The sequence below is a fragment of the Hibiscus syriacus genome, unplaced genomic scaffold, assembly GCF_006381635.1.
Source record: "Hibiscus syriacus cultivar Baekdansim isolate YM2019G1 unplaced genomic scaffold, ASM638163v2 tig00002237_pilon, whole genome shotgun sequence".
NCBI lineage: Eukaryota > Viridiplantae > Streptophyta > Magnoliopsida > Malvales > Malvaceae > Hibiscus > Hibiscus syriacus.
This window is the reverse complement of record NW_024061918.1, coordinates 5,887,442-5,901,883: the sequence shown is the minus strand read 5'-3', so window position 1 is coordinate 5,901,883 and position 14,442 is coordinate 5,887,442. Positions and strand designations below refer to the sequence as shown.

At 38.1% G+C, this 14,442-nt stretch overlaps 1 pseudogene; it reads left to right on the top strand.

Moving 5' to 3' along the window:
• The first annotated feature begins 216 nt into the window (after positions 1 to 216).
• LOC120140366 lies at positions 217 to 9,581 on the top strand (annotated as a pseudogene).
• Positions 9,582 to 14,442: the final 4,861 nt, after the last annotated feature.

Here is a 14,442-nt window from a genome sequence, read left to right as displayed (position 1 = left end):
TGATTCAGGAAGCTCTGCAATGGATATGGGGACAACTAAGTTCGCTGTGTATTATAAACAATGGCTAAATGTTGGAGCAAAAGTTCTTTCCTTTCCAACTCTTTTTACATGCACTGTTAGCTGATTCTTTTTTGTTCAACAATTTGTTATTGATCGTTTATGGTATAAGTTAACAAGAAGAGATTTTGCTTCTATTTTATGCTTTATGGATCACATCCTTTATGGCTTAATTGCTTCTAAATTTTATTTGAATCCCAATTTCTGGCTTTCAAGGGAATTCTGGGTTTTCTTTGTTCTCTAGAGTTGTAATTCTAAGTTTCAATCTTTCATTAACTTTCTGAGGAAAAACCTGCTTATTTTTACCAGGTTTCAATGGTTTCATTTTGAGGGGAAATGACTTGAGTTGGTACCAAATGTTGTATGGCTTGAACTCTTGATGTCAGCATCTGATGGGTTTTGGGTCGGGTCGGGTTGAGTTCTTTTGGTTTTGGACATTGATGGAGTGAAAAGGAATCCCTTTTCTGCTTGTGATAATGCCTATGTTGCAAGGAAAATCGTGTGCCAAAGCAATTCCCTGTGTTATATTTTTGATGATTTTGATTTGTGTTTCATTGGCAATCATCTTGGAGTATAGAGGTGATGGAGATGAAACATTTATTAATGTATTAGCCGATCCAGCGAATGGGGCCATCAACGAAAACCTGGTAAAGGACATTGCTCAACTTCATTTTCTCTTTTAAGTTCAATTCATTTTGCTTATCTGATTAGTTTTCCCATTCCCTGCAATCGTTTTGCTTGAACAATATTGTTTACGCTTTGAAAAGAAATTGTGTTTTGTTTAGTAGCAAATAGTTGATGTTCTCTGAAAACGATGTTTTGCCTTTTTTATGTTGGAGGGCAAATGGTTAACATAATGAAGCCTTGGGAAGATGTTAGAATGATAAGCATTTCAGCTTTGTAATCTCTAGTGATGTTTAATGATTATTACTTCAGAGGTGTTAAAAGTTATTGAAAACCGAGAGTCGCATCAGGTATTCGAGTTTTCGATACATGTAGTATATTCTGAAATTAAACTGCACTCGGACTTGTCTTGAACCATACCACCAATGACATTGGCATCGGATAATCACAACATAGACCAATGGGAAATGCATATTTGGTAGTGACAATCCTTAATCAAAGGATTAAATGTTGCTTTTGATTTAGGAAGTGGGAGCCAAGTTTTCTTGACAATCACAACATTGTATTATCAAATTGTTCACTTGCAGGTGAGTTTGTTATGGCTAGATTGCAGACAAGAGTTGAGTGATTTATCGCAAGCTTTTGAACTGAAGTTTCATCGTCTGCGGGAAATACTCTCCAATATTATCCATACGGTGGATTATTCATTGGCAAAAGAAAGCATTCAGAACTTTGTTCGCCATCCCGCATTAAAGCAAGCTCTTTCTAACTGCATGAGAAAGAATGATCTTATATACCAAGCATCCGTAAAAGACGGTGGCTTTAATCCTTTGTACATCAGATATGTCAATTCTTCATATAACAGGCATGATGTTCCTAGAAGGATTTTATCCCCAAAGAACATTGCAGAAGCCCCTGACTCGGACTCGGGCCCATCTCTATCCCCATCATCACCCCCAGATTCAGCCCCAGCTTCTTCTCCTGATTCCGAAGCTCCTGATTTTAGTCCAATTCCATCTCCAACGGAAAGTCCGGCCTCTTCACCCTTTCCATCACTTCCTAAACCTTCTAACGCACCACCTCCAGTACATGATCTCCACCATGTTGATTTTGAATATAAAGGACTGACGAAGACAACACATTTTATTGCTTGTATTGCGACTGCATTAGTAACAGCTTTTGTGGCGTTCTTGTTCTTCTTTTTGTTCTTCCGTAAGCAAATTAACCCGAGGCCTATCTGCGGAGACTGCGGTGGTAAATACTTTCCCACACTATATTGAAGCTTTTCGATAAACTCTACCAAAATTTGTTTTAGTAAGTTCTTCTCATGCATATGCTTTTATATCTTATTCAGAAAAGAAGCTTGATCACCAATCATTAGGTAATGAATCAAGCCAACAAAAGAAGACTTCAAAATATGGCGGTGTTGCTCTAGAAATCTCCTCGGATGGGAAGTCATCATTTGGAGCTGTTGCTGGTGCGGCTGTTTCCAAAGCCTCAGTTGAATCTTCTGACAAATCAGGCAATACTAATTCGACAAAACTTTCGGGAGAGGCAAGTACTTCTGCTCCTGGAGTACATCCGGATAATGCTCTCGCAGGTGGATTGGATCCTCTCCCTCATGAACCTCCTAATCCGGTTAGGGTTAATAGTCCTGCACATCCTGGACCTCCGCCGCCACCTAAACCTCCTGGAGCTGGTCCTCGCCCACTAGCTCCTCCTGGTGCTCCTCCTAGGCCACCTCCACCAACGCCTTTATGTTCCAAGGGACCTAAACCACCAAATGGACCACAACGCACACCAAATGCTCCATCTTATACAGCAGCGAATGGTGCTAATGCTTCTAAAGCCAAACTGAAGCCGTTTTTGTGGGATAAAGTTGCAGCCAAGCCAGACCATGCAAAGGCCTGGAATCAGATCAAATCCGGATCGTTCCGGTATGTATCTGATTCTTGTTTTGTTCCTGTTAACTTAATGCTGACTCATCAGAATGGAATTCTCGGTGCTGCCTTTTCAGGTTTAATGAGGATCTGATCCAAAGTCTGTTCCGATATTCGGGCGCTGACAAGAAAAAGAATAATGGTAAGAAGGATCCATCTGGTAAGAAAGAACATGCACCTCAGTTTGTTTAACTAATTGACCCCAAGAAAGCACAAAATCTGGCAATACTTTTGCGGGCGTTGAATGTGAGCACCGCAGATGTATGCGATGCACTTCGGGAAGGTGATTTCTTCCATCTTATTTATCCTATATAAAATGTGCTTCGGAGCAAATTTGCAAACAACCAGGAATTTTAATCTCTGCGCAATCTATTACTGGTTGATAATTGTTCAAATTTCTATTCCTTTCTTTCAATATCAGGAAACGAACTCCCGATGGAACTCCTTCGGACGTTATTAATGATGGCACCAACATTAGATGAAGAACGCAAATTCAAAACGTTCAGTGGTGAAATTTCTCAACTTGGTCCAGCGGAGCAATTCCTAAAACAAGTGCTTGACATCCCGTTCGCCTTTAAACGAATGGAAGCGCTGCTTTTTATGTGTTCTCTTAATGAGGAAGTTGCTGCCACAAAAGAGTCCTTTGAAGCATTAGAGGTTTGTCATTAGATTTTAATGTTTATGACTTGCATGATTCATGTCATACATCAGAAATGCATTTTCAGATAGTTAATGAAATGTGAATTAAGCATTGTAATTTTGCAGGTTGCTTGCAAGGATCTAAGATGTAGCCGCCTATTCCTCAAGCTCTTAGAAGCTGTTCTTAAAACCGGAAATCACATGAATGATGGAACATACCATGGTGGTGCACAAGCTTTCAAACTCGATGCTCTTTTGAAGTTATCGGATGTTAAAGGAGCAGATGGCAAGACGACACTCTTGAATTTCGTTGTCCAAGAAATAATACGTTCCGAAGGTTTGAAAGCCGCCCGTGTTGAAAGAGAAAGCGAAAGTTTTACCAGCATAAAATCTGATGATCTTCTTGAGGATGTTTCCCCTGATATGGATGAGCTCTACCACAGCCTTGGGTTTCAGACAGTTTCATGTCAGAGTACTGAACTCGAAAGTGTTAAGAAAGCGGCAGCCGTTGATGCTGAAAACTTAACAGGAACCGTCGTTAAACTCGGCCAATCACTCCTAAAAGCACGTGATTTCTTGAACTCAGAGATGAAAGATTTGGAGGAAGACAGTGGTTTTCACAAAACATTAAAGAGTTTCATGGAGAATGCTTGTTAGTATATGTGAGCAGCATGAAGAGTGTTCATCAGAAAGCAAAGCTGAAAGTACGAATTGCATGGGGAATGTTAGTGTATAAATGTTAGTTAAGTTAGTTGTAACCAAAAGCTGTTAGGAATTGGTTTAGTACAGTTACTAGTTAGTTAAGGGAAGTTGTTAATCAGCTGTTATAGTCAATCAACTAATATAAATGAACTGTTAAGCCTCTTATCATGTAAGCAATATTCATTTCAATGAAATGCAGAATTTCTTCTTCTATTCTCTCTTTAGTTTCTTCTATAGTAGTTAGGTTTATATCATAACATGGTATCAGTCGCTAAAGTCCTGGTGCTGCTATGGTGTGACTTCTTGCTGCTATTCATGAAAGCTCAGATGTTCGACTTCTACCTTCCTTGCTTCATCGTTTCTTGCTTCTTGGTTGGGTACGTATTTTCTTGAAAGTTTAGACTTGTGTTCCTATCTAAGTTTGTTCAATATGGTTGACCTTATGGCTGATCCGACTCGTGAAGAGAATGGCTCGCAAATTAATTCCCCGATGAGCTACACTGCTACTCGTTTAAGCTCGATTCAGCATATACCTAAACATGATACAGTTAAACTCACTGAAAATACGTATTTGTTGTGGAAACATCAAGTATCGTTAATCATTGATGGTTATGGTTTGTTGAAGTTTATTTCTCCTAATATAGTTGTTCCAAATGAATTTGTTACTAATGATGCTGGGCAACTTGAGGAAAATTCAGAATTCCTCATCTTTAGGCAACAAGATAAGTTGCTTACCTCTAGGTTGTTAACTACTATGAGCATGGAGGTTCTGCCTCATCTTACTGGTCTTACATCTGCAGCTGCTATTTGGAATGCCGTGACACATTTATTTGGTGCACGATCTAGTGCGAAAATCTCATCGCTTCGCCACACTTTGCACTCGCAAAGGAAGTCAGGCTTATCAGTTCATGAATTTTTAGCAAAAGTCAAAGCTGTTTGTGATTTTCTAAATGCCTCTGGAAGTGTTGTAACTGAGAAAGAACATGTTAGTGTCATTTTAGCAGGCCTAACTATGGAATTTGAATCAGTAATTGTTATAGCTTCCGAATAAGAGGTTTCATTGGACACTCTCACCGAAATGTTGCTTGACTGTGAAGCTCGGCAGAAGATGTTCTTAGGTGAAGGACTCTCGGCCAATGTTGCTCAGCAGAAGCCCGATGGTGATTTGACTGTTAAAAATTCCACTGATGATCATTCATCTCAAGTGCGTGAGCAGCAGGGAGGTGGTTATCGAGGATGAGGTCGTGGACAGAGTTATAACTCCAACAAACCATAATGTCAATTGTGTGGTAAGTTTGGACATATAGTATAGAAATGTTATCATCGCTTCGATCGTGATTACAATTGTGTTGGTGACTTTAGTACTTCAGCTGGAAATTATTCAAAACGGCCAAATGGTTCGGGTGTTGATCAACATCAACCCTCTGCACGGGGATATAATCATGCATTGAATACGGTGTCATATCTTGGCTTTGTTCCTGCTCCTTCCCCTTATTTATATCCAGTCAGTTCAATAATTCCCAGTGCTTCGTTTTGCTCCCCATCAGCCTTTGCCTACTATCCATCTTCTGGAGCTTCAGTTGGTTTCTCCAATGATGTTTCGAATCCTTCTGCAGTAGGCCATAATCCATTCTTGGCACCCACAACACCTGCAGCTTTTGTTTCAATTCTTTCATCCTCGGGTGTTCACTCCTTCTTGAAGCCCACAAATGTTATTGTTTGGTATCCTGAAATTGGTACGACCCACCATGTGACTGATGATCATTCTGTTTTCCACTCAGGTATGGTGTATACTGGTGATAATGCATTGCACATGGGCAATGGTGATGGTATTAGAATTGAACATGTAGGACAAAGCTCTTTATATTCTAGTATAAAACCTTTAGTTTTGTGTGACATGATGCATGTTCCTAACATCAAGAAGAAGTTAATTTCTGTTTCACAGTTTCCACGAGATAACGGTGTCTTTCTTGAGTTTCTCCCGCATGAGTGTGTTGTGAATGATGCTCAGACACGACAGGTTCTTCTTCGAGGGAGGCTCACGGATGAAGGACTTTATCAGCTCCTTCCTTCTGATGAGGCGTGCTCGAATGCTCAACTAAATCACATTGCTATGATTTCAGATCCTATGGACCTATGGCATCGATGCCTTGGTCATGCCTCCAGCAATGTAGTAAAATCTGTTATAAAGCATTGTAATGTCTCTTTAATAAGAATAAATTGACACATGTGTGTGTTGCTTGTATGCAAGGAAGGCTCATAAACTACCTTTTTGTTCTTCTACCTCGCATTATAATAAACCATTTCAGCTAGTTGTTTCAGACGTTTTGGGTCATGCTCCTTGTAATTCTTCGGATGGATTTTCATTTTATATGTCCTTTGTTGATATCACAAGTAGATACACCTGGGTTTATTTGTTTAAAAGGAAATCTGATGTACATTCATGTTTTATTAATTTTTACAAGCTAATAGAGGTTCAATTTGGCTGCAAAATTAATGCTTTGCAAACAGACGGTGGTGGTGAATATCAATCGCTTAAGGGGTAGCTGTAGCAAAATGGTGTAGAACATCGACTCTCATGCCCAGGCACCTCTGAGCAAAATGGTCGAGTTGAGCGAAAACACAGGCACATAGTTGAAATGGGGTTAACCATATGCCTTTTTATCTACAGTCTATCTCGTCAATAAACTACCCATTCAAGTTTTGGATGGAAAACCCCCATTTGAGATCTTGTATAACAAGGTGCCAGCATATGACTTCCTACATGTCTTTGGGTGTGCATGCTTTCCATGCATGAGGTACGTTAATCACCATAAATTGGAGTTCAGGTCAAGGCAATGTGTTTTTCTAGGCTATAGCATGTCTCATAAGGGCTATCGATGTTTGGATAATGATGGAAGGGTGATCATCTCTCGACATATGGTGTTTGATGAACAGGATTTTCCCTTTCCACAAAGATGTAACATCTCCACAAATAGCTCGTGTTCTCCAGGGGTCACTGAAAGCCTTCTTCCAATTGTTACAACAACAACTTCTGGACCAATTGGAGTGACCGAGGGTACCATCTCGCATATTGTAAATTCCTCATTTACTGATGGTTTGTTGTTACCTGTTGAACAGGTTGCTACAGACATTGTCGATACGAATGGAACAACATCTTCATCCACTGGTGGAATGTTACCTCATGAGGAGCAGTTTGCTACAGACTCGACAGATGCTCCTATATGTCCTACACCACCTGGGCTATGGCTGAAGAATTGGTTTTAGATGCTGGTATTGTACCTCGTCTTGGTGTTGAGGTGAGTTATTCGAGTAATACTATGCCACCCACTTGCATTGATCGGACTGCCCCTAGTTAAAATATTCACCCCATGGTTACGCGTGGCAAGAGTGGGATACGAAAACCAAAGGTGTTGAATGTCTCTTTTAGTGATAAAGAACCTACAACAATTTATGAGGCTTTCTTACACCCTCATTGGAAGGCTGCTGCACAGGTAGAATTTGAGGCCTTGACTAGCAATAAAACTTGGACATTGGTTCCTCTTCTTAAAGGCAGGAGAGCTGTAAGTTGTAAATGGCTCTTTAAAGTTAAGAGAAATGCAGATGGCTCCATTGCACGTTACAAACCTCGTCTCATGGCCAAGGGATTCCTTCAACAACCTGGGATTGATTTTAATGAAGTTTTCAGCCCTGTGGTAAAATCGGTTATTGTTCGAGTCATAATTTCCCTTGCATTAGCCAAAGGTTAGTCACTCAGGCAGGTAGACATCAACAATGCCTTTTTAAATGGACATCTGTCTAAAGAAGTATACATGTTACAGCCTCCAGGTTATAAACAAGGTGATGGTAATATGGTATGCAAAATAAACAAGGCAATATATGGCCTGAAGCAGGCACCCCGTGCATGGTTTGAAAGCCTTAAAGGGTATTTGATCTCAGAAGGTTTTGTTGTGTCACGATCATATGCCTCCTTGTTCATTCACAAAACTAATGTTGGTCTGACTTATCTACTGATCTATGTAGATGACATTATTCTCACAGAAAGTTGTTCGAGTGAAGTTCAAGGTGTTATAAACAAGCTTCATGCAAAGTTTACATTGAAAGATCTTGGGCTTCTTAAGTATTTCCTGGGCATCAAAGTCTACTGTGACTCGAATGGTTTAGTACTGAACCAACAAAAATATGTGTTGGATTTGTTACAAAAACGTGGATTTGCAACAGCTAAGGAACTTCCAACTCCAATGGTAACACAGTGGAAGCTTTCTGCTGCTAGTGGAACACTCATTGATGAAGTGGCTAACTATAGAAGCATTGTAGGTGCTCTCCAATATGTGGTAATCACTAGGCCAGACATTTCCTATGCTGTTAATCGTGTCTGTCAGTTTATGCAAGCTCCTAGAGAATTACACTTCCAGGAAGTCAAGAGAATTCTACTGTCATTAGTGGGCTTTGCTGATGCAAATTGGGGGGCTGACGTGGATGACAGGTGATCCACTTCAGGATATTGCATCTATTTTGGTGGTAATCTAGTGTCATGGAGTTCTCGTAAACAACAGGTGGTTCCTCGGTCCACTACTGAAGCTGAATATCGTAGTGTTGCCTTAGTTGCTTCAGAAATTGTATGGCTTGTATCTTTGTTCAAGGAATTACAGTGTTCCTTTGATGGTAAACCGACTCCTTGGTGTGACAATACAAGCACTGTTATTGTGTGTTCCAATCCTGTCTTTCATTCGAAGTTTAAACATATTGAGTTGGATTTGTTCTTTGCTCGAGAAATAGTAGCAGATGGTTGATTGCAGGTGCAAGAAGTTCTGGCATATGAGCAGGTTTCTGATGCCCTCACCAAGACACTGTCTGCCCCGATGTTTATCCGTCATCAGCAGAAGTTATTAGTCACTCGGGTTCATAAGGATGGTTGTGCTTTGCTAACCAGTGTTTTTCAACGTGATGAAATTGAAGGTATGAATCGCGTGGGGAATGTTAGTATATGTGATCAGCATGAAGAGTGTTCATCAGAAAGCAAAGCTGAAAGTACGAATTGCATGGGGAATATTAGTGTATAAATGTTAGTCAAGTTAGTTGTAACCAAAAGCTGTTAGGAATTAGTTCAGTACGTTACTAGTTAGTTAAGGGAAGTTGTTAATCAACTGTTATAGTCAATCAATTGATATAAATGAACTGCTAAGCCTCTGATCATGTAAGCAAGATTCATGTAAATGAAATGCAGAATTTCTTCTTCTATTCTCTCTTTAGTTTCTTCTATAGTAGTTAGGTTTATATCATAATAATGCCGAGGTTGATGTCATGTCATTGCTCGAGGAAGAGAAGAGAATAATGGAGTTAGTGAAGAAAACCGGAAGTTACTTCTATGGTGATAATAAGAAGGATGAGGGATTATGCCTATTTCTCGTCGTACGAGATTTCTTGATAATATTGGATAAGGTATGCAAAGAAGTTAAAGACAAGCCAGTAAAATCACAGAGGGAGAGGTCACGTGAATCGTCGCATGTGTCGTCTTTCTCCGAGTCTCGTATCGGAACAACTGATCTACACCAGAAGCTTTTCCCATCACTCACCGAGCTAAAGATATATGATTCTAGTTTGGAAGACAATAATTAATCGGGTTCGATAAAGAAGGGGAGGGCACAAAAGCTTCGTCATTGCAGTTTTCCATCGAACCGAATACATCTAAAGTACCAACGGAAATAGGATAACATGCGGTTCAATGTCCATTGATATTGTTTTCCTTCTCCTTGTTCATTTCCCTCAGCGTATGCATTTATAGTTAGACTTAGATACACTGATGCCTTCATTTTTAACTTTCAAAACTATAATTGGTAATAAATTCTCAGATCATAATTTTGACATGGAAGTGTTGACATCACAAACTAATTTACAGTACATATGAGTGTGGATTGAGTCTGATGCATGTAGACTTTCCAATTAGGTCGGATCATCTCGAGTTCATGTATTTTCGAGTATAAATTAGTATCGGGTTTGGTTCGGATAAATTTTATTTTGTCATTTTAGGTTGTTTATATTTTTATTGTTGATATTTTATCAAGTTGGGTTAAGTTTTTGCATTTTTATTTAATGTTTTTTGCATTTAATCAATAATTTCATGGGAAAAATAATAATTTCATAAGTTTTTATTAACAAGGCTCAAAAGGAGTATGTTTAGAAATGTTTACATACCATAAAAAATGAGCTTGAATTCATGGGATAAATTCTAAGATTTTAAAACCCAAACTATGGACCAAATTGGGTAAATAATCCACCCAGGTGGGTTATTTGGCCCAATAGGACACCCAAACATTTAATTTGGGATTTACAGCAGTTGAAACAATCCCCATTAAACTTGTCGTCACGCCGACGTGTCGAGTTTCATGGGATATAATTTTTTAATGGGTTGTGTCAAGTGGACCCCACAGCTGGAATAAATCTAATATATCTTGATAGACTCGTCACTTCGGCGTGACAAGTCCAAATAATTTTTTTTTTATTTCAAAATTTTTTAAAAGAAACTTAAAAAATAATATTTTAATGCCCATGGAACTCGTCACACTGGTGTGATGAGTTCCAACGGGTATAATTTTGACTTTTTTGGCCGTTAGATTGACCGTTGTTCAACGCTAGATTTTTTTTAAAATTTAAATGGAACTCATCACGCCGGTGTGACGAGTTCCAACGGGAAAAATATGTCTTCCCTTTAAGTTGTGCACATCATCTTCAATCTCTTACATAACACACTCCTTTCATCTTCAATCTCTTACACAACAAACTCCTTTCATCTAACAAAAAACATTTCAAGCAATAAGCAACAAATTCTTCACAGTTGTCCATTATAATGGCGAAATTCAACAAACTGATATTGGTGTTGTGTTTAAGTTAGATAGGTCGATCAATATGATGTTCCTTGTAGATGTATCTCATCGCCAAATGAAGAAAAAAATTGATAGAAAACTTGGAGCTTATGTTTCATGTTTAAGTTATCGACACCTGATCTCCTTAAATCCAATGACATATGGAAAAGTTCAGCTTGATGATGATGACGATGTTGTTGTTATGGTTGGACTTCATCAATCATCATATAATAATATGGTGGAGATGTACGTCGAAACCACGAATGCAATTGATATTCTGACGTCATCAGTACCAGCTCGAATAAAAGAAGAAGCAGGACCCTCTCAACCACATGGTGATGATAACCTTTTTGGACTGTTTGGTGAAAGCCTTGTTGAATTTAGCGAGGATGATGAAGATATTGTTCCATTGGTAGATGATGATGACACAGCAGCAGTTAATGAGTCAGATTTTTTTAGACTGCTTCAGAGGGACAAGGTTTGGATGTTGAGGAGGATGTATGGGAGGCAGCTGTTTCACGATGTCAAGGATTGCAGAATGCTCCAAATGTTTGGGCAAGGACAGACCCTCAACCTGAAATCAATCACCATGATTTACCTTGGTATCATCATGCAGTTGCAATGCATGACATTAACTATGATGCTATGTGGAATCTTGAAATATTTGATATGCCAAAGTTATGTGCTGCCCACTAGAATTCTTCAGACGAGCGGTCATCTGAGTTGGCTATTGGGTCTCAGTTTAAAACAAAAAAGAGGCACAACTAGCAATCAAGGAGTAATGTATCAAAGCTCATCTTCAATTCTATGTCGTGGAGCCGGATCAAAAAACTTATTTTGTAAGGTGTATACACCATGATGTTGGATGTAAATGGAGGATACGAGTATCATACCTACAACAAAAAATATTGTGGAAAGTCACAAGGTTCAATGCAGAGCAAGCATGTACAATGACCTCCTTGACACAAGACCACATACATTTACATTCGGATGTAATATGCTCTTATGTGAAGCTGTTGGTGGAAAAAATCCAATAGTGCACGTTTCTGTGTTAGTGGCATCCATTCAGAATACATTTGGTTATATTCTGACTTATTACCAGGAAGTGATGGCTAAACGGAAAGCAATGACCTTGTTGTATAGTGATTGGGATAAGTCATATAATGAGCTACCACGTCTGCTGCAAGCAACGTCATTTTTCATCCCTAAAACCATTGTTAGGTACTATACTCATCCTGCAGTCATGCATGAGGGAGACGTTATCCCCGGGAAGAGAATTTTTTGTGGGTTGTTCTAGGTGTTTAATCCAGCTATCGAAGGGTTTATATTTTGCAAACAAATGATTCAAGTTTATGCCACTTTTCTATATGGGCTCTATAGACACGTCTTGATGATAGTCGTTGCACAAAATGAAAACAAAAATATTTTTCCCATTTCCATCGCCATTGTTAAAAATGAATCGAATAAAAATTGAAATTTCTTTTTCTCCAACTTGTGTTCCCATGTTGTCATACATGATCTGAGATCGTTCTCTTGGGTTGTTAAGAACAATTGGTAGATAAGAAAATAGATGGACGCTACCACACACATATCCTGCATATTGTATATGTCATATCGTGTCGAATGCAATGAATAGGTTTAAGCAGAAAAAGATCAAAAGGGGATTATCAACATGGGTAAGTACCTTAGCATTTGTCATTAATTATTTATGCTTCATTAATGTTTTTTTTAAATAACATTTAATTTACTATTTTTTAGGTATGCTTTACTCCAACCAAACTTTCATGCACAACTTTAAAATTTGAGAAGATAAGGAGATGATGTGTATGAGTTCGCAGCTGAAATACCAAAGGAGAGATGGTCACAAGCATTTGATGTTGAGGGTCGACGTTACGGACATATGACTTACAACCTTGCTGAATGTATCAACTCAGTGCTGAAAGGGACTCGACATCTCCAGATAGCAAGCATTGTTAGGGAGACTTACTTTATGTTGGGTAAAGTATGGGAATACAAAAGTGCACAAATTGATGCCATGATCAGCGATGGGAGAAATTGGGCTCTAGATTTAGATAAGGCAATGCAAAAGAATCAAACACATGCGACATCAATGTTTGTCCATAATTTTGCCAGACTTGATTCTGATTTCGTTGTCCAAGCACTAGTTCGACCACATGAGGGAGGTAATTCTACAACATATACTGATAATCTGAATATAAGATGGTGTGATTGTGGTCGATTTCAAGCTTTTAGGTTCCCATGCGCTCACACTGTTGCTGCATGTATGCACATCAATGTTGACCTATACTTATATACTGATGACTGTTATAGCTTGCACACTATGCACAACATTTATAGTTGTGACTTCAAATACCTCCCAAATGAATCATATTGGCCTACATGCACAATTTCTGAGGAATGGTTACCAAATTCTCGATTGCGTAGGAAGTGACGAGGTCGACCTGAATTTAGACGAATTCATATCGATATGGATGATCCTCAAAGAGAGCCAGGTCAACCCAAACTTTGTGGCCACTGTAGAGGTGAAGGTCATAATAAAAAACATTATCCACATCTTCTAAAATATCGTGTTGGATGCTAAAATAGGCATTAAAAAATATTATGTACTGTAAAACCCCAAGTTCCAAACTATTAATAAAATTTGTTCGATCAAGAGTAACCTTTGGAAAACCCCTACTTATTCAATTATTATCGGTAATACCATTTTAATTGAAAATGGAGAAGACAAATTTGTAATTGACAATTTAAATTTTAAATTTAAAACTTCATTAAAGTTTTTAAATTGAGAATTTACTCAAAATTAATCATTTTGATAACTATAACATCTCATTTTAATGATAAATAAATATTTTTAATTTTAATGAGACGATAATTAATTAATAAAGACAATGTCATACATAAACTAAAACCATACAAATGAATATTTGAACATATAGTCATTTTTTAGTTTTTTACATCTCTCTATAATTCGATCTTCCTTCGTCTTTTTCTTCTCAATTTCTAAGCTTCTTCTTTTTATTTGCTCTTCCCTCTCAACTAGTCGTTTGCTACGCCGCTAAAGTAAATCTTCATAGTTCCTCTGCAACATCCTCAGTACCGGGTTAGTGATCAAATTATAAAGTTTCAGAATTTGGTAACTAAAGAAGAATTATGGATCAGTTCAATGATTTATTTGGAAATAAATCCTAAAAGTTATTAGTAATTATTAGATGAATTAGAGGGTAAAGTGGTCATTTGAATTGGAAAGGATAAGATAATGATTTATATGGGATAAGTTTGAGAGATTTCTCCAGAAAGTCTCTTTTCTTCTTCTTCTTTCTTTCCTCCCGTGTCTCCATAGCAAAGGTAAGTTTTCTGATTAGTTGATTATTTGTTGATTTTAAGTATGGGTTTTGATCATTAGATGATAACTAAGTTTAAGGAAAGCTTAAGTTATCTTAAAATCAAAGGATGATGGAGTTAGAAGAGATTAAAGATTAGATGTCCTTGAATGAAATTTTGGAATAGAGTTTATAATAAGAATTGAAAGTTAAATTTGACTTGCCATCAATCTAGTTAAGACATACGAAGTGTTAAAAGTGGAATTAGCACATGTT